The following is a 27078-nucleotide window of genomic DNA, read 5'->3' on the forward strand; positions in this document are numbered from 1 at the left end:
GTGCATTGCGGCAAACCCGCGCGAGTAGGTACGCAATTTCAGTCAGTTTTGACTGCGATTGCGTTCTGTTGTTCAGTTTTTATAGCGCGGGTGCAATGCGTTTTGCACGAGCGTGATAAAAAAACTGAATGTGGTACCCAGACCCGAACTTCTTCACTGAAGTTCAGGTTTGGGTTCAAGGTTGTGTAGATGTAATTATTTTCCCTTATAACATGGTTATAAAGGAAAATAATAGCATTCTTTAATACAGAATGCTTAGTAAAAGTTAAATTGAGGGTTAAAAAAAAAATATTAACTCACCTCCTCCAATTGATTGCGTAGCTGCCAGTCTCCTGTTCTTTCTTCAGGACCTTTCAAAGTGGTGATGGATCATGTGATGTATCATGTGATGAGCAGTGATGTCACCACAGGTCCTGAAGACAGAACAGGAGACCGACAGCTACGCGATCAATTGGAGGAGGGGAGTTAATTATCATTTTTTTTAAACCCTGAATTGACCTTCTACTAAGCATTCTGTATTAAAGAATGCTATTATTTTCCCTTCTAACCATGTTATAAGGGAAAATAATACAGTTGAATAAACTTTCATCTTAGCAACCATGCGTGAAAATCGCACCGCATCCGCACTTGCTTGCAATTTTCACGCAGCCCCATTCACTTCTATGGGGCCTGCGTTGCGTGAAAAACACACAATATAAAGCATGCTACGATTTTCACGCAACGCACAAGTGCTGCGTGAAAAACAATGCTCATGTACACAGCCCCATTGAAATGAATGGGTCAGGATTCAGTGCGGGTGCAATGCATTTATGTCACGCATTGCACCTGCGCGGAAAACTCGCCAGTGTGAAAGGGACCTAACTATGATGCTTAAAACATCCTTAGCCAGTAGATTTAGCCTTTTTATATTAATTGGGCTGCTAGCTGGCTCCTGCTTAAAAATAAGAGTACGGTCTCTCTAAAAACTGATATGCAGTGCAGCAGAGTCTGTATGTATATGAACAGCTCTAGCCCTGTAACAGATATACAGTAAACTAACTGATTCTGTCCTGTCCCTAGTGCTAATACCTGTCTTTCTATGAAGTAACTCATTCTACCTAACAAAATATATCTTCCCCATCCCTAAGGGCTGTTTCAATCAAGTGAGTACAATGAGGGAATCACACTCTGTGTGTGACCCTCCATTCTGGACTTGCAGGATTGCGTGTCATTGTACTGATTTAGGGCTCATGCACACGTGTGCTGGCCTGGCACCGGCACCGACAAGTTCTATCTTTTTGCGCAATGGAAGCACGGAACGGAACCCCACGGAAGCACTCCAGAGTGCTTCCGTAGTGTTCCGTTCCATGCTTCCGTTCCGCATCTCCGGATTGGCGGACTCATGCAAGTGAATGGGTCCACATCCGTGATGCGGAATGCACACAGCCGGTGCCCCGTGTATTGCAGACCCGCCGTGTGCAAGAGGCCTAATGCTGTGCGCTCCTGCAAGTCTAGAACTGAGCATCACGCTCACACACAGAGCTTGATTCCCACAATGGACATGCTCGTATGAAAGTGCACTTACACACAACGGTATGGTTTTGCGGTCCATTCTAAACGGATCAGTTTTTCTGTTATTTTGTTGCAGTAGAGGTTCCGCTTCCGTTCCGTTTTGCCATTCCGTTTTTCCATTTGTGATCCCTTTTTATTTTTTTGCGGATCGGAAACGGAAGCATACAATAATGTTTAAACAGTAAGTACACAAAAAAAATTGGGCTGGGCATAACATTTTCAATAGATGGTTCCGCAAAAACTGAACGGATATGGAAGACATACGGATGCATTCTGTTTTTTGGGCGGAACCATTGACTTAAATGGAGTGACGGAACGTTATTTGCGGGCAGTAATAGGACAAGTTCTATCTTTCAGCAGAACGTAATTACAGAAACGGAATGCATGCAGAGTACATTCCGTTTTTTTTGAGGAACCATTGAAATAAACGGTTCCGCATACGGACCACAAACGGAATCCGCAAAAATGGAACGAAAACGAAAAAAAAAACACGTCCTCCTGTCACATCAGTGTCTGAGCTCAGAATGGCGTTTCTGCTTGGGACCTAATACACAGGTCAATATCATCCCTCCTGATGGCTGTGAGGCTGACTGTAAGGCATTAGGGGCAAGCCCACTATCCAGGACCCTGTCTAGTGTCATGTGATCTTCTATCTTCATCCTCTCTGTCCTGCTGTACCAAATTTGATATGTAAAATGGCAGCTGCCATTTTGCACGATTTGCCAAAACTTCAGATTCAGAAATTCGTAATGAATTAGATTAATTTAGAATCGATTCGCTCATCTCCAGCAATGAACAATGTTTCTTCAGCAGAGAGCTGAAGTTGACCATTTTAGAACACTTTCTTTTAAATAAACTACACATAGGGCAACACTATAGAGATTTTATCCATACGTGCCCCCTACAACGTCTTTGGATCATCAAAAGTAAGTATATTGTAAACTTTCTTCTGTAGACATATTCTGTGTAATCAAGGTGGCTTTGTGGTACCTGCTGCGTCCCAGAAAACCCCTTGAATCTGAACCATCAAAAAGCATAAATGCCTAAGCCTCTGTTCACAACAGGGGTGTTTCTAGGGTCTCAAAAGATCCATATGCATACCCCCCCGCAAACGCTAGCACTAGACATTTTGCTGTACTTGCTATACAGCAGCAAATACCTCTCACATCCAGGGCCTCCCAGGTGACGTTTCCTCTGATGTAGATCTTCTCTGTCATCATCTTCTACATTTGGTCAATACAACTTCTTTCAGCCGTACCTTGTCTCTGCAGAGTGTGACACACAGACATCTTAGGTTCCTCACTTTTCTATCATCATCCCCCAACCTCAAGTCCCAACAGTGTTATCCTGCTGCTCGCTGTGCTCCTGTCACGGCGGACAGGATCTCAGATACACAGACAACCAAATACACAAGGTCACCTCCTAGCACATCCCTGACTTCTTTCCCTATGCTGCTAAGCCCACATTCAGACCTTGATGGTAGGAATGAAGTGTCCTCATGCCTGGACTGCAAACACCCTAGAATCCCTGAGATGGTGGAAGGGGAGAAGGTGCAGAAACGCACAAATAGCCTAGACCACAAACAGAAATCAAACTTATCTGAGCTGGATCCTTCCTTCTTTCTTTTTCCTCTCCTCTCCTCTCCATGACTTAATTATGGGAAAAGGGTATTTATTATTTTTTTTTTACTTAGAAAAAAATAAATTATGTACTTTTTTTGTCCCACTGTGGGAAGTCAACTTTTGGGGTTCCCAATGGGGCTCCCTCTACAAACCCTGTACATGCCGCAGTCGCCTTACAGATGGTTAAAACTTCGGTATCAGTGTTTTCACCAATTGCGGCGTATATGGCAGGGGCTCGACTGCCAGGCTCCTGCCACTGATTGGGTGGGTACAGCACCCACCTGATCAGTGCACCGTGCCTGTACAGCACTGGGGCTTAAAGGGGTTATCCCATGACTGATGTAAAAAATGAAAATCAGATATCATATAGGACATAACAATCTCTTTCTAACAAAGCTAGAACCAGCCCTGTACCTCACATGGATCCACAGATCTCCACATTCATTGCTCTGCTAGGTTTACATCAAGATGACCGCTCAAGGGGAGTGTCTTTTCTGCTGCAGCTCAGGGGGCGTGTCCATGCTCTCCCTATCACAGCTGAGGGGGGCGTGTCCATGCTCTCCATATCCCAGCTCAGGAGGCAGGTGATGAATAAAACTGAGCATGTGCGGCCTTCTCAGTGAGCAGGTCAAAGAAATAAGAAAAAACAAACAAGCAATTGGCGCTATACAGATACATTTTATTGAATAACTCGGTGGCTATGCAAAATTATTAATTGCATGCAATGACAAAAGTATTAAGAGCCAGGTGCTGGTTTGAAAACTGTAGAATATTTTTTGTGGGACAACCCCTTTAAGTCAAGTCTGCGGCAGTCAGGAAGGGGTTAAAATGCATTTACTTTTTCAGATAAAGTGCATCATCACAGTTTCACAGCACAAGTTCATTCATTATCCATAGCAAATGAAAAAAACACAGTATCTGAATACAGTCCAAGACACTCCATTAGTGACTGCTTAGGCTACTTTCACACTAGCGTTCGTCGGTCCGCTCGTGAGCTCCGTTTGAAGGAGCTCACGAGCGGACCCGAACGCCTCCGTCCAGCCCTGATGCAGTCTGAATGGAGCGGATCCGCTCAGACTGCATCAGTCTGGCGGCGTTCAGACTCCGCTCCGCTCGCCTCCGCACGGCCAGGCGGACAGCTGAACGCTGCTTGCAGCGTTCAGCTGTCCGCTTGGCCGTGCGGAGGCGAGCGGATCCGTTCAGACTTACAATGTAAGTCAATGGGAACGGATCCGCTTGAAGATGACACCATATGGCTCAATCTTCAAGCGGATCCGTCCCCCATTGACTTTACATTGAAGGTCTGAACGGATCCGCTCAGGCATCTTGCGCACTTAGAAAATTTTCTAAGTTATTAATGCAGACGGATCCGTACTGAACGGAGCCTCCGTCTGCATTAATTTGATCGGATCCGTTCAGAACGGATCCGATCAAGCGCTAGTGTGAAAGTAGCCTTACCCATTGAAAGAGCCAGTTCAGTTCAGGTGGAGAAGCAGCATGTTCACACATGCAGTCTGACATTTCAGGGCTCACACCCCCTTCTTCAGGCATGCGCTGTATTGGTCCTGTAGGTTTAAATAGAGCCACCAATCACAAAAATCCACAATAAAACCAAATACTTTTTACAAATAAACAAACCCCAATACTTATATAATAAGACCTTCCAATTACAAGCTTCATTTAATCCTTTCGGGTTCAGGCTATCCAAAGGGTGTATCCAAAACACTTCTCTCTGAAGTAACTTAGCTGTAGGGCTCATGCACACAACCGTATGTATTTTGCGGTCCGCAAAAACGGATCCGCAAAAAATACGGATGACATCCGTGTGCATTCCGTATTTTGCGGAACGGAACAGCTGGCTTCTAATAGAATAGTACTATCCTTGTAATGCAGACAATAATAGGACATGTTCTATTTTTTTGGGGAACGGAAATACGGAAATGGAATGTAACTTTGAAGTGAATGGTTCTGCATACGGTCCGCAAAAAAAAAATGTAACAGACACGAAAAGAAAATACGTTTGTGTGCATGAGCCCTTATTTTGCTAATCTATTCCTTCCACTTCCTCCAATACTCTCCATTTTAATTCACAAACATCATGTCTCATTTCTGTGAGAAAGGTCTTGCTACACTAGTCTCGTGCATTGTTTTCACACATGGTGCTCTCTGCGCAATTTTGGATGATAAATGCCACTGCTCAAAGGGAGAATCACGCTAAAGTACATGGAAATGTATGGGAATAGCTACCAGAGTAGCATAGCAGCTGATATAGTTGAGCGAATCAGATAAACGAAGTGGAATTCGATCCGAATTTCAGGATAAATTTGATTCACCGCGAAGCCGAATTTCCTTGTGCTTCGTAGTAGCGAATCGATTTAACCTGAAATATTGTAAAAAAAAAAAAAAATCATACTTACTGCCTCCATTTTCTCGCGACAGGCTGGCTGCTGCCATCTTGATTGAAGATCTGGGCCAAAATTCCGTGCATGGCTGGCCTGTAGCGAGCAAATGGAGGCAGTATTTTTTATAAACATGGCATCTGAGTGGTACAATGAGGGGGAGCAGTGTAATCGCAGCTCCCTGTCATTGTACCTGCTACATACACAAAAATGCTCAAACCCCCCCTCCGAGTGTCTGTCCTCCTAACATGCCAGAGAACGGCCCGAGCATGCCGCTGACTGCAATAGCGGCGCGGGCAGTGCGGCACACAGAGAGGTGATGGAGGCTGCAGGGCGGGGCCGGGCAGCGCAGGGGGGCAGGTACGGCGGCACAAGTAACTCACAGACACACGCAGGGCAGCCAGGCAGGGATGACGCTGATGATCACATGGCATGCACGCTGCCTTCAGGCTCCGCCTGTCGTACGTCTGGACCCCGGCCAGCTTCCTGCCTGCTACTCCTGGGCGGCGGCTGACAGAGCGCAGAGCCTGGAGATCTCAGAAGATTAGAAGAGAGAGAGAAGAAAGAAAAAGAAGGGGAGAGAGAGAGAGAGAGAGAGAGAAGAAAGAAAAAGAAGGGAGAGAGAGCGAGAGAGAGAAGAAAGAAAAAGAAGGGGAGAGAGAGAGAGAGAGAGAAGAAAGAAAAAGAAGGAGAGAGAGAGAGAGAGAGAAGAAAGAAAAAGAAGGGGAGAGAGAGAGAGAGAGAAGAAAGAAAAAGAAGGGGAGAGAGAGAGAGAGAGAGAGAGAGAGAGAGAGGAAAGAAAAAGAAGGAGAGAGAGAGAGGAAAGAAAAAGAAGGAGAGAGAGAGAGAGAAGAAAGAAGGAGAGAGAGAGAGAGAGAGAGAGAAGAAAGAAGGAGAGAGAGAGACTCTGGAGCACTAGTGTAAGTAAAAGTAATAGTTAAAAAAGAAAATCAAGAAGATTCAAAGCCCACCCCCCACACCAGGCTACAGGCAGTGTCAATTCATATATTTAGTCCAGCCCCCAGACTCTTCTGAATTGAGGGAACTGGCCACCATGCTGGTCCACATCACTTATTGTGCAGGCTGCATGGTTTGATGTATTTTTTCTAGTCTCTCACACTTGAGTCTCCTCAACAATAAAGAGACGCAATTTCTTATGGAAATTACAAGAGTAAGCTAGCATGTGATGTGTCATGCCTGCCATAGACTGTCACTCCAGACTGGAGTGGGTAGCTACCAAGTACGAATCTTTCCATGTTTTTTCCATATGGTGTCAAACAACTAAATCGGTATTGCTCAAGGTAAAGGATTGGTTTAGGAATGATATGGCTGGTATATATTTTTTTCAAACCCTGGTGTGTCTGCTAGATAAAGTCTTATAATTTGAGAAAGCTGAACCCCCGCCAGGACCAAAAAAATTATCTACGGCCCTGATGTTATGTCACTGTTTGCATAACTTCAGTGTTCTAACATCACTGTATACATTATCCCTGTACTTTGACATCGCTGTGTGCATTATACTTGCATGTGATGTCACTGTTTGCATAACTTCAGTGTTCTAACATCACTGCATACATTATCCTTGTACTGTGACATCACTGTGTGCATTATTCTTCATATGATGTCACTGTTTGCATCATTTCAGTGTTCTAACATCACTGCATACATTATCCCTGTACTGTGACATCACTGTGTGCATTATTCTTCATATGATGTCACTGTTTGCATCATTTCAGTGTTCTAACATCACTGTATACATTATCCCTGTACTGTGACATCACTGTGTGCATTATTCTTCATATGATGTCACTGTTTACATCATTTCAGTGTTGTAACATCACTGTATACATTATCCCTGTACTGTGACATTGCTGTGTGCATTATACTTGCATTGCATGTGATGTCACTGTTTGCATAACTTCAGTGTTCTAACATCACTGCATACATTATCCCTGTACTGTGACATCACTGTGTGCATTATTCTTCATATGATGTCACTGTTTACATCATTTCAGTGTTGTAACATCACTGTATACATTATCCCTGTACTGTGACATTGCTGTGTGCATTATACTTGCATTGCATGTGATGTCACTGTTTGCATAACTTCAGTGTTCTAACATCACTGCATACATTATCCCTGTACTGTGACATCACTGTGCATTATTCTTCATATGATGTCACTGTTTGATTTGTCATTTCAGTGTTGTAACATCACTGTATACATTATGCCAGTACTGTGACATCAGTATCTATATCATCTCTGTACTGTGAAAGCAATGTGTGCTCTAGCCCTATACTGTGACTTCATGTGCGCATTATTCCAGTGTACATTATCCCTGTACTGTGTCATCACTTATGTACCATATCCCAATACAATAACATCACTGTTTGCCTTAGCCCTGTGCATTAGTAAGACCACAGAATCAAAACAAGAAAACGTCACCTGTAAAACAGCACCGTCTGCACAGGTAGCTACACTACTCCCCGCAAAGCACAGTAGAATCAAACTAGCAGACTTCTGATATTAGTAGCCTCTGTTTCATGTGTTATAGAGAGCTTTTTCAAACCATGGACATCCGGTATATTACCTTCATCTTTCCTTTATTCAGTATATCCAATAACATACACAGTCAATATGAGCACACACCATGAGGGACCCCTGCTCCCTTCTATGCGATGTTTCGGGAGACCCTGCCCCCTTACTTATGCATGAGGGAGGAAGAGAAGGTGGGGAATTCATAGCAAATCAATAGAGCAATAATTAATATCATACATCAATAAAACATTTATATCACATCAATACATTGCCACAATTACCTAATTATTCGGAAGTGATCAAGAAAATACACTATAAAAAAGAATTAAAGCGGCATATTTCACCCTTTCTGGATCAGCGAATTCAGTTCCACTATCCAGAAAGTTTCTCTCTGGATGAAGGTTAAATACCAGATGTCCGTGAGTATGGATTGAAAAAGCTCACTATAAGGCCTCATGCACATGACTGTGGTGTGTTTTGCGGTCCGCAAATCGCAGATCCGCAAAACACGAAAGCCGCCCATGTGCGTTCCGCAATTTGCGGAAAGGAACGGGCGGCCCATTGTAGAAATGCCAATTCTTGTCCGCAAAACAGACAAGAATAGGACAGGTTATATTTTTTTTGCAGTGCTATGGAACGGAGCAACAGATGCGAGCAGCACACTGAGTGCTGTCCTCATCTTTCGCGGCCCCTTTGAAGTGAATGGGTCCGCATCCGAGCCGCCAAAACTGCGGCTCGGATGTGGACAAAAACAACGGTCGTGTGCATGAGGCCTAACACATGCAAAACTATTAGTAAGATCAGTCCTAAGCCTTTCTGAAAGTGGTCCCGGTGAAATAGGGCCCTATTCCAAGTTTTACTATGGGACCCCATTATTATGTGTTACGCCCCTGGAGATGTATTAATACTGTTAATAAAAATGATAGAAATGTAGTTATAGAAATCCATGTACAGTACTGTACATGCTCCTGAAGAAAAAAAAAACATTCACATGTATTAAACGCATCTTCGGGTGCGTAACTTTCTGCAATAAATCTGCCAAGTGTGAATATACTCGAAAACATACATTTGGCACATGCTATGCACACAGCCGTGCAGTATGTGCCAGAATTCTAGTGCATTTTGCTTAGTAAATCCCTAATTGAGCACATTCCTCACTACTAAGACCAGGTGCCTATGACACCATGATTGGGGGGTAAAAAGCATGGTATGGCATGTCAGCAAGGGTAGAAGCAGTGGCGTACATAGAGAAGTAAGGGCTCCATAGCAAGGATAAAACCGGGCCCCACACACAGGACAGAAGGGTTTCTGCATAGACCCTTTTCAATGACCCTTGGGCCATTTTTCCACTGCCTCATTTTCTAAAAGTTGTTCCTTTAGGCTGGGTTCACACCTGAGCGTTTTACAGCGCGTTCCTACGCGCTGTAAAACGCTCAACAAGGAGAAACCAATGCTTCCCTATCGGCATGGTTCTCACCTGGGCGTTTTACAGCGCATATGATCGCGCTGTAAAACGCCCGACGCCCCAAGAAGTACAGGAGCTTCTTTGGGGCGTCTTGTCGCCCGTTCCTGTACATAGACTTCAGCGGGAGCGCGCGACAATGGGCGTTCGCTTGTCTCTGTATGCGAGATTGCAAACGCCCGTACAATCGCGCATACAGAACGCTCCATCGCGAACGCTCAGGTCTGAACCCAGTGTTAGAGCAGGGATGCCGAACCTGTGGCCCTCCAGCTGTTGTAAAACTACAACTACCAGCATGCCTGGACAGCCTACAGCTATTAGCCCACAGCAGGGCTTGGTGGGAGTTGTAGTTTTACAACAGCTGGAGGGAGGGCCACAGGTTGGGCACCCTGCTTTAGAGGGTAGAGTCCTGAACAAGTTTTCACCTCCAGTAGAAGAGAAGATAATCCCAGCTAAGACTGGGCCCCCTCTTGCCATGGGCCCCATAGCAGTCGCATGGTCTGCCACTATGGTAGTTATGCTCCTGGGTAGAAGAAGTGTAGCAGAACACAGCATTGGTATGCAAAGCTAAAGGATTGGCCACTTTAAATTTTCTAATGGATATGAGATTACACCAACAGGTTTCCACTAATTGTCCATACACTATAGATTATCATCATTATGGGGGCACATTTATTAATAAAGCCCTATCCCTAGCAGTGGATTCGCCGAAGTTATGAAAGAGCGCAGGCCTCTCCATAACTTCAGCGGATCATCCGCCAGTTCTAAATGTAAGACAACTTCCGAGCTGTCTTACATTTAGACCATTTTCTATGCCTAAAACAGGTGTAGAAAATGGTAAATCAGAGGGGCCTGCTGGCCGGTCCCGTTCCCTGCCCACAATTTTAGACCTGGCGTGAGTGGGGCGAAGTTGCAGATATCGCCTAAAATACATCTAATTTAGGTGTATTTCAGAATAGTAAATGACCCCCTATATTTATATACATTTATATTCATTTGCACATTTGTAGTAAGTTATCTGCCGTTAACCTTGGTCCTTGGTGTAGGACAGTTTGCCCTTGGCAATGCTGAAGGTGAGGTTGCATCTCGCACGTGTTGATTGTTTGCCTGGGGATCTTTCTTTGATCTTTTGTTAGTAAACACTCTGGAAGCAAATATGCTTTATGAAGATGATTTCATGGAAGAAATACATGCAGTGATTAACTGGCTGCCTGCTGGGATACCACCTGGCTTTCATGGACCTTCAGTGCACATTATACGGGCTTGGCGGCTAAGTAATTCCAATACAATCATGCTACAGAATAACTTCCAAGTTTTTTTCCATAATGTTTGCAGAAGATATTATAGAGTTCATTGCCAAGCACAATGGACATCTGCATAGAGACGATGTCACAACCAACAGGGAAGCGTTGCTCAGTGACCAGTAATTTGAAGCATTGTTTGAACATTTAGTTGGATGTTCCAAGGATCTCAGACATCTTTGATGTTTCTCCAAATTCCAATAATGGTGTTGGATCAATTTTTAATTCCCACATACACTGTTATATTCAAAAAGACAATGAAACTGTCATCCACGTCCATTTGCTGTGCAGTTTGGATAAAATGTATTCTTCCCTGCAAGCAGGGCCATGTTATTAGCTTATGTTGCCCTAGGCACCGAGACTTTGTAACTGTGCTGCATATTTAACATAGAATAGTAAGATGGAGCTATATATAGGTAATGTTTTACTGAATGCAAATTAAAGCTAGTGCATCACATATTTTTTTTTACTAATTAACCCATAGAGGACTGGGTGATTTTCCGTTTTTGTTTTTTCTCTCTGCCTTCCCAGAGCCATAATGTTTTTATTTTTCCGTTCGTATAGCCATATGAGGGTTTGTTTTTTTGCAGTACTACTTGTACTTTCTAATGGCATTCTTTTTTATTACATACAATCTAAGGGGAAGCTGGAAAAACATCCTGATGGGATGGAATTGAAAAATAAATGCAATTCCACCACAGTTTTGTAGGTTTTGTTTTTACGGGCAGCACAATTACAACGATACCAAATTTGTTCTTGTGTTTTAAAACTGAAAAAAATAAAAACGTTGTAAAAAGTATTTTTTTTATTTCCATATTCCGACCCCTATTACTTTTTTAAATTTTCGTCTGTGGAGTTGTGTGAGGGGTCATTTTTTGTTGGGTGATCTGTACTTTTACATTTTGATCACTTTTTATTCAATTCTTTTTGGAATGTGAAGGGATGAAAATAAATGGCAAATTAGCCATTTTTTACTTATTTTCCCATTACGCCATTAAATATTTTTATGTTTTAGTACAGGCATTTTCGGATGTGGTAATGCCTATGATTTTTTAACATTTTTTTATTTTCATTTTTGGGAAAGGAGGGTGATTTGAACTTTTATTTTTTTTGATTTACCGTATTTTTCGCCGTATAAGACGCACCGGCGTATAAGACGCACCTAGGTTTTTGGGGAGGAAAATAAGAAAAAAATTTTTTTTAACCAAAAGGTGTGCTGTGTGTTTGGAACTAATGGTGGTCTGTGGATGGCACTATTACTGGGGATCTGTGGATGACGGACACTGTTATGGGGTGATCTGTGGATGACGGACACTGTTATGGGGGGATCTGTGGATGACGGACACTGTTATGGGGGGATCTGTGGATGACGGACACTGTTATGGGGGGATCTGTGGATGACGGACACTGTTTTGGGGGATCTGTGGATGACGGACACTGTTATTGGGGGAACTGTGGATGACGGACACTGTTATGGGGGGATCTGTGGCTTGCACTGTTACAGGGGGATCTGTGGCTGACACTGTTACAGGGGGGGATCTGTGGATGGCACTGTTATACATGTGTCATCCACAGACCCTCCCAGCCCATAACTGTGCCATCCACAGATCCCCCGCCGCTCCAGTATACTAATATAATATGTCTTATTCAATTAATAGTTATTAAATATGCCTCTTTATTCCTAATAGTACCTTAAATCCTAAGCGTTTCAGTATAATGCCGGCAGGCCGGGCGTCTCTCACTGACGTCACTTGCCTGCGCCGCCTGCTTCATTCATAAAGTAGGCGGCGCAGGCACGTGACATCAGGGAGTTACGCTGCCGCCCGCCCGGCCTGCATACTACTGAAGCGCTAAGGATTTAAGGTACTATTAGGCATAAAGGGGCATATTTAATAACCATTAATTGAATATGACATATTATATTAGTATAGCGGCGGGGCGGGGCTATAGTACAGTGACTGCACTGCCCCGCCGCTATTGCCGGCCCCAGCTTCTCCTCCCAGTCCCTCCCCGAGTCCCCGCTCGCTAATACATCGCAGCTTGCGATGTAAAATTGACAGCATTCGCCGTATAAGACGCAGGGGCATTTTCCCCCCATTTTGGGGGGAGAAAAAGTGCGTCTTATACGGCGAAAAATACGGTATATATATTAAGGCTGTTCACAGCCTGTAATTGTGGGAGGGGCGGAGGCTTATAAATCCTCCGAGCCCACCCCTCTCATTGCGGGCTCTTGCGGTGCACATCGTTCTTCCGCCCGTCCTGCGTCGTCACTTCCGGTTCCGGGTAAGTCTCCATGCCACCACCTCCCTACCTGACTGCAGGTCCACGCGCTCCCCGGCATCCCGGCCACTGTCGCGGCTGCGCGCTCCTCACCCTCCGGGACTCCCGCCCACCACCATCGTCAGGACAGGTACCCGCCGGCTCCACTTCGGCCGGCCACTCTCTGCATCCCGCGGGATCCGTCCTGCTCTCTGCGCTCCGCCCCCCCCCTACCCCTCCTGGTGCTGCTGCTGCACTCCGGGAATCACTCGCAGGGTTCCTCCTCCTCTGGTTCCCTTCCTCCTCCTGCCCCAGGCCCCACGCACAGAGATTCGTCTGGGCCAGAGGTTCCTTCTCCGGCAGAAGGAGGAGAGGCCAGAGGAGCATGGTTCTTCACCTTCGTTATCCTCTTCACTCATATGTCTTTGTTCTTCCACCCCAGTCTTTGGTCGCAAGACCTCCAAACCGCCACCAGTTTTCAGCCTTTCAAAAACAAAACAAAAAAAAAACACATCTGCTTCAAGCCCGAAAATCGCCACTCCAGGTCCGTATTTGAGTCAGTCAGCATTTATCTCGCGTCACGGACAGAATTCAGAGGGGGGGGGGGGGGGGTAAGAGATGGAAAGAAAGACGAAAAATTATTATTATTATTATTATTATTTTTTTGTTGTTGTTTTGTTCGTTATTTCATCTTCTTGGTTGTCTTTAATAACTGTCCAGGTAATCAGGTTCTTCAGCGCCTCCGGTACCCAGAGCGGCGGTACCCACGCTGTCATCTTCTCCGTCGATTTCTCCATCAGCCACGGTAAGTCGCTCATCTCCGATTCACAGCTTCATCATACGTGCTTCTTTTCGTACAGTGTTTGTCTTACGTAGGCCTTCGTTCCGTGTTTTGTTTACGTTACCTTCCAGTCCGTGTCATACGTCATCCCGTCTTCATTTCAGCTACTATATCATTCTCATCTCACCTCTGTCCAGCTGTCAGGTCCCCTGGAACTTCTGCGTTCCATCTCGTCTCCCTACCTTCTAGTCGATTCCAGGTCTGTCCCCATCTTCACGCTCTTTCTTACGTCCCGCGCGGACTTACTCTCCTCTGTCCCCTTCCTCCTCCCCATTCCTTTTCGCTCATTTAAGCCTGTTCACTCCCTTAGGCCTCCCTCTTACACAGGTTCCTACACCGGTTCACGCCATCCACGCCTGACCACGTTACCAGGTGCCTCTCTCATACATGTTCTACGCCTGTTCACGCTACTCAGGCCTCCTGTCCACATGCCTCACGCCATTCACGCTACCAGGTCTCCTTCTTGCACATGCTTTCACGCCCGTTATGTTACTCTGCCCTGTTCGCGCACGTCTCACGCAGTTTCGTCTCTCGGGTTTCCCTTTCGTACATGTTTAGGCCTGTTTACGTTACTCAGGCCTCCCTTCATTCACGTCTTTCGCGCCTGTTTACTCTACTCAGGCTTCCTTTTCCACGTTTCACGCCTGTTCACGTTACTCAGGCCTCCTTTCGTACATGTTTTCACGCCTGTTTACGTTACTCAGGTCTCCTTTTCATACATGTTTTCACGACTGTTTACGTTACTCAGGCCTCCTTTTCATACATGTTTTCACGCCTGTTTACGTTACTCAGGCCTCCTTTCGTACATGTTTTCACGCCTGTTTACGTTACTCAGGTCTCCTTTTCGTACATGTTTTCACGCCTGTTAACGTTACTCAGGCCTCCTTTTCGTACATGTTTTTCACACCTGTTTACGTTACTCAGGCCTCCATTTTCGTATGTCTCACGCCTGTCCACGTTAACCAGGCCTCCTTTTCGTACATGTTCACGCCTGTTTACGTTACTCAGGCCTCCTGCTCGTTCATGTTTTCACGCCTGTCACGTTACTCAGGCTTCCATTTCGTTTACGTCTCACGCCTGTTTACGTTACTCAGGCCTCCTTCTCGTTCATGTTTTCACGCCTGTCACGTTACTCAGGCTTCCATTTCGTTTACGTCTCACGCCTGTTTACGTTACTCAGGCCTCCGTTTCGTACATGTTTAATGCCTGTTTACGTTACTCAGGCCTCCTTCTCCTTCATGTTTCACGCCTGTTTACGTTACTCAGGCCTCCTTTTCGTACATGTCTCACGCCTGTTTACGTTACTCAGGCCTCCTTCTCCTTCATGTTCCACACCTGTTTACGTTACTCAGGCCTCCTTTTCGTACATGTCTAACGCCTGTTTACGTCACTCAGGCCTCCCTTTCGTACATGTCTCACGCCTGTTTACGTCACTCAGGCCTCCTCCACGTCCAAGTTTCATTCCTCCACTCCTCCAGGCGCCACTTCTGTCACGTCATTAGCCTTGCCGCCATGCTTCACGCCGTTCCGTCATCCAGGCCCCCCATTTCTCAATCCATCCTCGTCTCCCTGTCTAATTCGTCCTTCAATCCACGATCCAGGCCTTTCCCAGTCACGTCCCGAAGGCTTGCGTACCTTCTTTCTGTCATAGGTCACAGGTTCGTCCTGTTCACACCGCCTGGAGAAGCCTCTCCAACAGGGCTCGGCCCCCCTCACCCCTTTCACTCTACTTCCACCTTCGGCCAGCCATTTACTTGTCGTGATTTTTTCAAGCTCGATCGCGGTCCTTTCTTACGGAACAGGATTTCCCCAAGACGGGTTTTAAATCCAGGAGCTCCAAACCATCAGGTACGTCAATCTCTTAAATCCCGGGCACACGCGGTGACATAGCTCATCTCACCTCCCTTTTCCGGGTCTTTTTCCACAATCACCGAATCCACAACACTCGCACGGTTCCCGGGTCAATCCTTCAGCAGTAACTGTAACCCTTCCAAATTCCAGCATGTCTCATCTGGACAACATGGGGGAGACTTCGTCAATTCCAGAGACCCTTGCCTCAGAGCACGCCAGCGTTTCTTCTAACCAACGGCTCCCAGCAGACCCACGCCCGGCCCCTCCGGCACCCAAGTGAGACACAGCAACACCGACAAATTGGCCGCCCCATCATTTTCTTAGGCAATAGCCAAATCTGCAATAACTACAACCTAGCCTCCTGCAACTATAACCAGTGCAGGGCTCTACATGTCTGCTCCTCCTGCTTCCGGGCTCACCCCATCTCAGTATGCCCACAAAGAACGGCCAAGCACCAATGACTAAGCGGGGTCAATGTGTAGCTTCTGGGCAGGCTGCTCCAGGATCACCACAGCCCTGACCTGGTGGAATTTTGCTTTCAGGTTTCAGTAAGGGTTTCCACACGGGTCTCATCGCCCTTCCCCAGTCCACCTGGGAGGGTCCCAATTTACTGTCCGCAGTTCAGGATGCCGACGCGGTGGTTTCCCTCATCCAGTCGGAAGTAGAGAAGGGTTTCCTTATCGGCCCCTTCCCTCACGTTCCTTTCGACTCCTGGAGGATTAACCCCGTCGGCATTGTCACGAAGAAATTCTCCAATAAAAAAAACAAAAAACAAAAAGAAAACGACTGATTTACGACCTGTCCGCGCCTCATGGTTCATACATCCCCAGCCTAAACTCCCTGATTCCATCGGAAGAATTCTCTATGAAATATTCCTCACTCCAGGAAGCCATTTCCCTCATTCTGTTAGCAGGCAAAGGAGCTTGGTTGTCTAAAGCAGACATAGCCGACGCGTTCAAACTATTGCCCATTTGATCCCCAGCTCTGGAAATTCCACGGCATCAAATGGCAGGACAGTTACTATTTTGCTACCCGTTTAACTTTGGTTCAAAAGCAGTCCCTGGCTATTTGACCGGTTTGCCCAAGCCCTCCACTGGATCTTGGTCAATCGCTGCAAATGTCCAATGGCACTACACTACCTCGACGATTTCCTCCTGATCAAACCCCCCAGTGTTAAACCATGCAAACTTAATAACTTCCTGTGCATTCTCAAAGATCTCCAGGTTCCGGTAGCCCCGTCCAAAATTGAGGGACCCGCCACGGTGGTCACCTTTCTCAGTGTCGTGCTCGACACAGAGAAAATGGAAGCTAGACTACCAGCCGACAAGCTTCTCAAAATCAGGTCAATCATTACACAGTTCACGGGCTCCCACGTCCTCGCCAAACGAGAGCTGCAGTCACTCCTTGGCATGTTAAACTTCGCCACAAGGATCATGCCCCAAGGGAAAGCTTTCATGTCCGGGCTTCTAGATCTATTACCATCAGCTCCTGAGCAGGACTCCACGGTGTTCTTGGATGCCCAGGCAATGGCTGATTTGACCATGTGGAATTCCTTCATTACCCACTGGAATGGGGTTTCTCTGTTTATTCCCCAATGGAGTCCCGATTTCCCCATGGTCTTTTCAGATGCCGCAGCATCCAGAGGTTTCGCGGCCATTTACAACACACAGTGGTTCACCGCACCGTGGCCCGCCGCAATTTCCTCCTTACCCGAGTTCCCCAGATCTTCTCCTCTCCTGGAGATCTACCCTATCGTGGCGGCTGCTCAGGTACGGGGCAACCAATGGGCAGATTCCCCAGTTGCTTTCATCACAGATAGCCAATCAGTGGTGGATATCCTCAGTAAAGGGCGCTCCAAATGTCCCCACATCATGTCCTTCGTTCGCAGGCTAGTATGGCTATCCTTACGTCACAATTTCCACATTTCAGCCAGGCACATCCCGGACATTCGTAATACCGCCACTGATGCATTGTCCCGTTTTAACCTTGATCATTTCTTCCAGATCATGCCAGAGGCGGAACCAATGAGTCTTTCGCCTCCGGATTACCACACCCTTCAAATGGATTAGGACATTTCTTTTCCACTGCCAAGTCCCTCATGCTCAGCTCTCTTTCCGCCAACACGGCCAGGAACTACAGGACCGATTGGAACATCTACAAACAATTTTCCCGTCTCCATCCTAGAACCACAGATAAGTCCACATATTTAATAGCCTTTCTCGCATATTGTCACACGCACCTCAAGCTATCCTACAACTCCATTAAGCTGTATTTATCAGGGGTTCAGCACCACTGCATGCTGAGGGACCCAGGTAGCAAGTTAGCCTTCACTTCCCCAGTAGTCAAAGCCACCCTCAGGGGCATCCTCAAGAACAGCCGGAGCAGCACGCCCAGCAGGCAACCTGTGTCAGGGGAGCTGTTCAGAAAGCTCTCAGATTCATTAGACGGTATTCCTTTTGGCCTTCTTCCTTCCATGGTCATTAAAGCCGCCATGTATCTGAGCTTTTATGGCTTCTTGCGCCCAGGAGAATTCACCGTAGTGTCATCCAAAACCAAAGGTTTAACCAAAAGCCAGTTAATCTGTCATCCAGATCACCACGTACTAAACCTGCCATCCACCAAAACATCGCAATCTGGGCCGCCTGTCCAAATCAAATTCTTCCAAACCTTCAACAAGTGGTGCCCGGTCCAGATTCTCAACAAGCTATTGGCCCTGCTGGCACATTCCTCCAAGAACGAACCACTTCTACCGTTCAAAGGAACATTTCTCACCACGGCCACGATCCCAAAACCATATCGGGTCACTCCTTCTGCATAGGTGCCGCTTCAGCAGCTTCAAAACACAACGTCCCGTGCCACATCATCCGAAAAATGGGCCGCTGGCAGTCCTCCTGCTTCACCCGTTGCATTCCCAATCCGCACAAGGAAATCTCTGACGCTTTCTGTAACCTCGTGTTGTAACCTCAATAACACAATAAACATTAAATTCTTCCGAACCGTCTCTTTTGCCCCCTTATAGGCCTACCCTCGGACATGGCTTCGGGCACACCTCAGGCCAGTTATGTCAGGTCACCTGTGGCCACGCAGCCACCACTCGCTCTCTCAATATCCGTAGCCTCGACCACAAATAAAAATATATATATATATTATTATTTTTTTCTCCACAATTTATTTATATTTTTAAAAACTGTTATTTTTTTCTTTTTGACTTTTTTTTATCACCCTAGGTGACTAACAAGCGATCATTAGATTGCCACTTGAGTGCTGTAATGGTTATTTATCAATTACAGATTACAGCATTCAGTATTTTCCAATGCAATGCTGCCATCTCCAGGCCTATATTGGAATATACCAGTCAAACAGGTTCCAGTCTAACCCTGCAATAACAGCTTCTCGTATCTCAGCTTGGAGAGGCTGTTACTGGAGCAGGAATGCGCTGCTCCTACAATTTCACCGCTCAGATGCAGTGGTCACATTTGAACATGGCATCTGAGGGGTTAAATGTCTGCGATCAGCCTTATGGCTGATCACAGACATTAGCCCCGGGTCTCTACTGTTCGAAACAGCAGAAACTCAGCAGTAATGGTGCTCGCAAGCAGGTGCCATCTTTAGAGTGACTACTTCTGCCATACATGTGCGCCAGAGGTCCTCAAGGAGTCAAAACTAACTTTTGATATTTAATTATAGTTTATATAGATTTCAGATATATGCTTTACAGCACCCATATAAACCATAGGCTATAACGAACATATGTTGATTGGGAGAGATTTCTAGACATACTGTGTGACCTGTCAGAGGCCACTGTGTATGAACAGAAAATGTCAGCGTATTTTTAGGCTTAGTGACCAGAGTGAAAAATGAAAAATTTCAGGATTTTTTTTTTTTTTATATAGTCATATGGAAAATTTAAGAGATAACATTGCCAAAAATCTTTAAAACATACAAAACTTGATTAAAACAATAGTTTATTTTCTGATCACTCATTCCCTTAAAATCTTGTAAGACCAGTTTTGGCCTTAAGGACCAGAAGAATTTTATTGTTTTTGCCTCTTGGTATTCCAGTGGTTATAACTTTTTAAATTCTATGTTGATGTAGTTATCTGAGTTTTTATTTTTTCAGAACAAGTTGTAGTTTATAAGCCTAAACTAGGAGTGGGTCTAACAGATGAAAGTGATACAAATCTTTTCATTATACATTTTTTTTTCTGTTTAGGTTCCACTACTAGTTTTGACTTACAAATACTGATGAAAATTACTTACCAGATGCTGATCATGTGAAAGTGACCGTCTAACAAACCCAGAAGCTCTAGATTCATATATACTGTAAGTTTTGCCAGATTTTCTGACTGAGTCCTAAAATGGTCACTGATGGTCACACAACTTTGCTTAAATCAATAGTACAAGGCAGATACAATTTATATATATTTTATCAGATAAAAATGCTTTGTTCTCCAGTTATCAATTGCCCCCCTTGCCTGAACTAACATCTTCACTGAATTATGTGAAAAATTTGGCTTGAGAGACCAAGACACAACGCACTTTATGTCAGTTCACAGAAGGATCAGATCCTTCATGGAAGTCTATGTAGCGGCAAGAAGGGGGGGGGGGGCAGTGGCTGTGAGTAAAACAGGGAAACATAGGTATGATTCAGCAGCTAATAGAATTATATCTCATCCCAAGTGCTTTATTCACATCACTACTGTTCAGATTTAACTGTTCTTGTTACAAATTTCCTATACAGTAATTCAGACAGAGAGAGAGTTAATAAGCAGAATCTAGTTTGCAAAGGAGAAAAGTGGCCAAAGCGCAATAAGCCACTCACTACGTCAAGGTCGCCTTCATGAGTGGTCCCTAACACTAGTTCCTACTTGTTATGGGCCACAACAGCCACACAAAGTCCAGGGAGCGCAGGTACAGCATGCACGCCAAGCACACTCTGCTTTTAACCCCGTCCGGTGTCATTACAGCTTTCATCGGATCAAGGGATGCAAGTACCAACATGCATGCTGAGCCCACTATATACTTCTCCTGGAGCCAAATGGCTACTGGCAGTGGTGTATCTTGGTTTTGTGCTGCCCTAGGCGAGACTAAACTCGGGCACCCCTCTAATATAAATTTGACCCACCCCTTCCTGTCAAGGCCAAACCCCTTTCTCTCTAAACCCCACCCCTTCCTATGTGCCATCCACAGATCCCCCCCTAAAGAGTGCCATCCACGGATCCCCTCCCCTAAATAGTGCCATCCACGGATCCCCCTCCCCTAAATAGTGCCATCCACGGATCCCCCTCCCCTAAACGGTGCCATCCACGGATCCCCCTCCTCTAAACGGTGCCCTCCACGGATCCCCCTCCCCTAAACGGTGCCATCCACGGATCCCCCTCCCCTAAACAGTGCCATCCACGGATCCCCCTCCCCTAAACAGTGCCATCCACGGATCCCCCTCCCCTAAACAGTGCCATCCACGGATCCCCCTCCCCTAAACAGTGCCATCTACGGAGCCCCCTCCCCTAAACAGTGCCATCACGGATCCCCCTCCCCATAAACAGTGCCCTCCACGGGTCCCCTCCCCTTAAATAGTGCCATCCACGGATCCCCTCCCCTAAATAGTGCCATCCACGGATCCCCCTCCCCTAAATAGTGCCATCCACAGATCCCCCGCCCCTAATCAAGTGCCATCCTAGATCCCCTTCCTAAATCGTGCCAATCCACAGATCCCCCTCCCCTAAATAGTGGCCATCCACAGATCCCCCTCCCCTAAATGGTGCCATCCACAGATCCCCCCCCTCCCCCCTAAAACGGTGCCATCCACAGATCCCCCCCCTCCTCCCTAAAACGGTGCCATCCCAGATCCCCCCTCCCCTAAACGTGCCATCCACAGATCCCCCCTCCCCTAAACGGTGCCATCCACAGATCCCCCCCCTCCCCTAAACGGTGCCATCCACAGACTCCCCCCCTCCCCTAAACGGTGCCATCCACAGATTCCCCCCCTCCCCTAAACGGTGCCATCCACAGATTCCCCCCTCCCCTAAACGGTGCCATCCACAGATTCCCCCCTCCCCTAAACGGTGCCATCCCAGATTCCCCCCCTCCCCTAAACTGTGGCCATCCACAGACCCCCCCCTCCCCTAAACAGTGCCATCCACAGATTCCCCCCCCTCCCCTAAACGGTGCCATCCACAGATTCTCCCCCCCTCCCCTAAACGGTGCCATCCACAGATTTCCCCCCCCTCCCCTAAACAGTGCCATCCACAGATTCACCCCCTCCCCTAAACGGTGCCATCCACATATCCCCCCCCTCCCCTAAACGGTGCCATCCACAGATTCCTCCTCCCCCTGACGCTCACAGGAAAACATTTAAAAACAAATCAGTAACCTAAACTTTATTCATTAGTGATGTCTTTACTGTTTACCTTACTCTGTCTTTCAGCTTTGGTAACAGCAGGCAGTGCGGGCGGGCGGCGCTCACTCACTGACGTCACGCGCCTGCTCCTCCCACTAGGCGGCGCAGGCGCGTGACGTCAGTGAGTGAGCGCCGCCCGCCCGCACTGCCTGCTGTTACCGGAGCTGAAAGACAGAGTAAGGTATACAGTAAAGACATCACTAATGAATAAAGTTTAGGTTACTGATTCGTTTTTAAATGTTTTCCTGTGAGCGGCGGGGCCCTGTATATTCTAACCCCCAGGCAAGCGTCCCTGTCACCATGGGAACGCCTGGGGGTTAGAATATACCATCGGATTTGTGTTTTCACGCTCTCACTGAGAGCGTGAAAACTCAGATCCGATGGTATATTCTAACCCCCAGGCAAGCGTCCCCGTCACCATGGGAACGCCTGGGGGTTAGAATATACCATCGGCTCTTCTGAATATACCGGAGGCAGATGAGACTGATGGGACAAGGGGCAAACAAGGCATTTTGCTGCCCCATTGGCAAGTGCCGCCCTAGGCAAATGCCTTGTTTGCCTCGTGATAGATACGCCCCTGGCTACTGGTAGGTGCTATATAAGCAGACTTAGTTTTATACTGACTTTAAAACCAGCCTCCAGGGCAGATTAATTCGTCAGATGTGCATGACTGCTTGAAGATCGCCACGCCTCCAATATATGCTACAAAGAAAAAATTATGAGGGGTTCAGCCCGCACAACCCTATGCAGGTGCACATTGCTATGGCGAAATACAGATACAAACACAAAAACACAAATGCAATCGCACTCTACAAACCAGCACTCTGCCAACCCCTAATGCCCCCCAAAATGCCCGGTGGGGGGGTGGTATGATAGGCAGGAGGAGCGATGTGTATGCAGGCCCTTGCCCTGCACTCGCTCAGCTGTGCTCGCATACATATCGTGCCCTGTGTCCACTGTCCTGTGCCCACTCTGCTAAAGCCTGGCATAGCCCAGCTATACCAAAGCAGACAGGCAGGAGCCGTGTGGTGATCATATTTATTGTATGTGTGTGTCCGTCCCTGTGTGTTTGTGTGTGTGACTGTCTGTTCCTGTGTGTGTGTGTCTGTCCCTGTGTGTCACCATCACCATGCCCACAGTGTTCCTATGTCTTGACGCAGCTGCATCAGGATGTTCTGTGCGGGGCAAGAAGAAGAAGAAGAAGAAGAAAGAGGAGTCAGCGCCAGCATGGAGTCCATGCGATAGACACAGGGAGGCACACTAAGGACGAAGGTAACACTTCCACATGATCTACACTAGTGTTATCTGTGGTTTTACATAGAACTGCAGGTAACACTACCACATTATTCAGCACTAGTGTTATCTGTGGTTTTACATAGGACTGCAGGTAACACTACCACATTATCAGCACTAGTGTTATCTGTTGTTTTATATAGGACTGCAGGTAAAACTACCACATTATCAGCACTAGTGTTATCTGTGGTTTTACATAGGACCAGAGGTAACAACACTACTACATTTTCGGAAATCAGAGAGCCACCACTGTGTTATCTGTATTCAGAGAGCTATGTGTTATTTGTGGTGTTACATAGGACTGCAGGTGACATCTACTACTACGCGGGGGGGGGGGGGGGGGGTCGCCACAAGGTTAGCTCGCACAGGGCGCCTGAACACCTAAGGCAGGTCCTGGATGCAAGTACCAACATGCATGCTGAGCCCACTATATACTTCTCCTGGAGCCAAATGGCTACTGGTAGGTGCTATATAAGCAGACTCAGTTTTATACTGACTTTAAAACCAGCCTCCAGGGCATAGTAACTGGTCAGGTGTGCATGACTGCTTGGAGATCGCCACGCCTCCAATATATGCTACAAAGAAAAAATTATGGGGGGTTCAGCCCGCACAACCCTATGCAGGTGCACATTGCTATGGCGAAATACAGATACAAACGCAATAACACAAATGCAATCGCACTCTACAAACCAGCACTCTGCCTTGCCTTTATGCTGGATGTTGAATAAGGCATTGGTGTACATTTTGGCCAAAGCGTAATAAGCCACTCACCACGTCAAGGTCACCTTCATGAGTGGTCCCTAACACTAGTTCCTACCTGTTATGGGCCACGACAGCCACACAAAGTCCAGGGAGCGCAGGTACAGCATGCACGCCAAGCACACTCTGCTTTTAACCCCGTCCGGTGCCATTACAGCTTTCATCGGATCCAGGGATGCAAGTACCAACATCCATGCTGAGCCCACTATATACTTCTCCTGGAGCCAAATGGCTACTGGTAGATGCTATATAAGCAGACTCAGTTTTATACTGACTTTAAAACCAGCCTCCAGGGCAGATTAACTGGTCAGGTGTGCATGACTGCTTGGAGATCGCCACGCCTCCAATATATGCTACAAAGAAAAAATTATGATGTTTAAAATCCACTCCAAATACAAACATGAAAAACTACATGCTACATGCAATTTTATTATGAATTTATGTTTCAGGAAGAAAATAAATTGTTAGGAACTAATGAACAGCCCAAGCACTATAATATTAATAGGCCTAAAATACCGTATAGGCCCTGATTTATGAAATTTGTCTATTGAGCCAAAGGTAATGGTCTGTGAGCCAAATTTAATAATTTGGCGCAAGAGAACTTTAATTTAGCACAGGCTAACTATCATATTCTGACTTACATTCACCTGCCACAGCTATGGCATGTCAGGAGTGGAGTGCAGTTGAGGCAGTTTTTGAGGCAATCCCTATAAACAGGCCAAAAACCAATGTACTTCCCAGAAACGCTGACAAACAGCTGGATATTTGAAGTTGACTTAGCAGGAGCAAAAAAATTATTTTGCCCTGTCGCAGACTATTTGTCACAGATATGGGGGAATGGAAAACGCCAGATGAAACACAGAAGTAAATAGAAAGAAGTCTAGGCATTAAAGCTAAGGGAGAGGGATGGTGACCTCCTATGAATCCCTAGACCTCTCCCTGACTCCTGCCAATATGAGTAGATCCTGAAGATGGGAATACTTATACACCGGAACCTAAGCCCTGGAGGCCCTGGAGACCCTGGAAATCCCTATAAGTGGTGGCAGGGAATGAGACCAGATGAAGGAACCAGCGTCTCCCTGAGTCCTAGGAAACAACTAACACTAGCGAACAACAAAATGAAACACAAAAAAGCAGAATGGAATAGCAGGCGATCCAAAGGAACAACACACCAGCTCAACCAACTCCAGCAGGAAATATCAACCGCATGGTAAGCAGTGTGAGTCAGAACTAAATAAGGCCTCAGTAATGACTACAATCTGCACCTGACATGAGGTGTGGTTAAAGAGGTTGTCCGGTCCCAAAATCAAAATTCTTTTTATGTGCTCCTAACACCCCTCACCATGCTCCTGTTTTTCACGTCTGAGCTTTCCTTCCCCCCTGGAAGACATCACATTATCCTGGCACATCTGTTTACTTTCTCCCCTTCTTGTTTTGTTGAATACATAACTTTATTGATACACAAGCCTGGCTGCACTGCACAGAGATGAGTCACAGACTGGACACAATTAAACGACGGCCACAAGACCAAAAAAATCCCTTTAGGGATCTCGACTAAATTTTTTAAATGTATCTCTTTATTTCATTAATTTAAAATGTGCAGTGTCAGGACAGAAAAGAAAAGTAAAACTATCAGTCCAGGATGGAATTTGTACCTATCTGCCCAGTGGCTGCTAGTGGTAACTAGCGATAACTGAGAGGCATGTGGCCATATGGCTGTTATACCCACAGCCAAATGCTCATTACACTATATTGGTATGTGGGCAAAACAACATGTGTGAATTAGGGTACAGTTTTGCAACAGGTGTACACATAACCCTAATCCTAAGGGCATGTATACACCATAGCTGCTGAGAATGACTTGTATGGATGATAGAGACAGGTTGATACAGTGATGGCCTATTCTGTTGTTCATGCGTATGCACATGGAGGGCGGGCTATTGAATGACTAAATAGTGCAACAAATCCAACCACACACCATTTATTGTGGTTGATCTGTGCCTGTTTATTCCACAGGTATAGCACTTTAGTCCATTTCCCTGCAATTGCTACACTGTGTATAAGCATGTGACTCGATGGCATACATTGTTACTAAGCACTGTCTCTATGCGTCTTAATCTCTCTGTGCTGTGCAGTGATTCATGAGGTTGGTAACCACACACAAGTGTCTAGCTAACTTGCCCTCAGTATCAATCGCTCACTGGTATTCCATGCTTGGACTGTCTAAAAACGGAAGCGCAGCACAGTTACACCCCACCCGACATGTTTTGCCGCAGAAGTGGCTTCGTCAGGGGATGTGGGGTACTAGCGTGTGCGCGCTACAAACTGCCTGTTAATATGCATGTCTGGGACCCGCCCCCAATCGTCAGCAACCACTAGCGGCGCGGTAATGCAAATTGGCTGGTGCACGTCACTGACCAGCCGTCGCATGTTGCTGACTGGAGCGGACGCATCACTATGAGGTATTCCTACATCCACTCCCATTTTAACCCTCACTGGACTCCCGTCGCCGTTCTATCTCCTCCCCGCCAATGGTACTCAAATTGTGAGTTAACCCTTTGGGTGTCACTGATTTATTTTCACCCATGCTGGGGAGGATGTATACAGCACAACCACAAAATATTCTTGTGGATAGCCCTTCTGACTGGCCATATTATATTATATACATGTGATCTTATATGTGCCTAATGGTAACAGTATGTACAACCGATTACCATGCTGTAATATGGTTACATAGTGCAGCATACATTGTGTAAATATATGGCACCAGTGTATGGAGGCCAGCCATTCCCATATGATAG

The sequence above is a fragment of the Bufo gargarizans genome, chromosome 1, assembly GCF_014858855.1.
Source record: "Bufo gargarizans isolate SCDJY-AF-19 chromosome 1, ASM1485885v1, whole genome shotgun sequence".
NCBI lineage: Eukaryota > Metazoa > Chordata > Amphibia > Anura > Bufonidae > Bufo > Bufo gargarizans.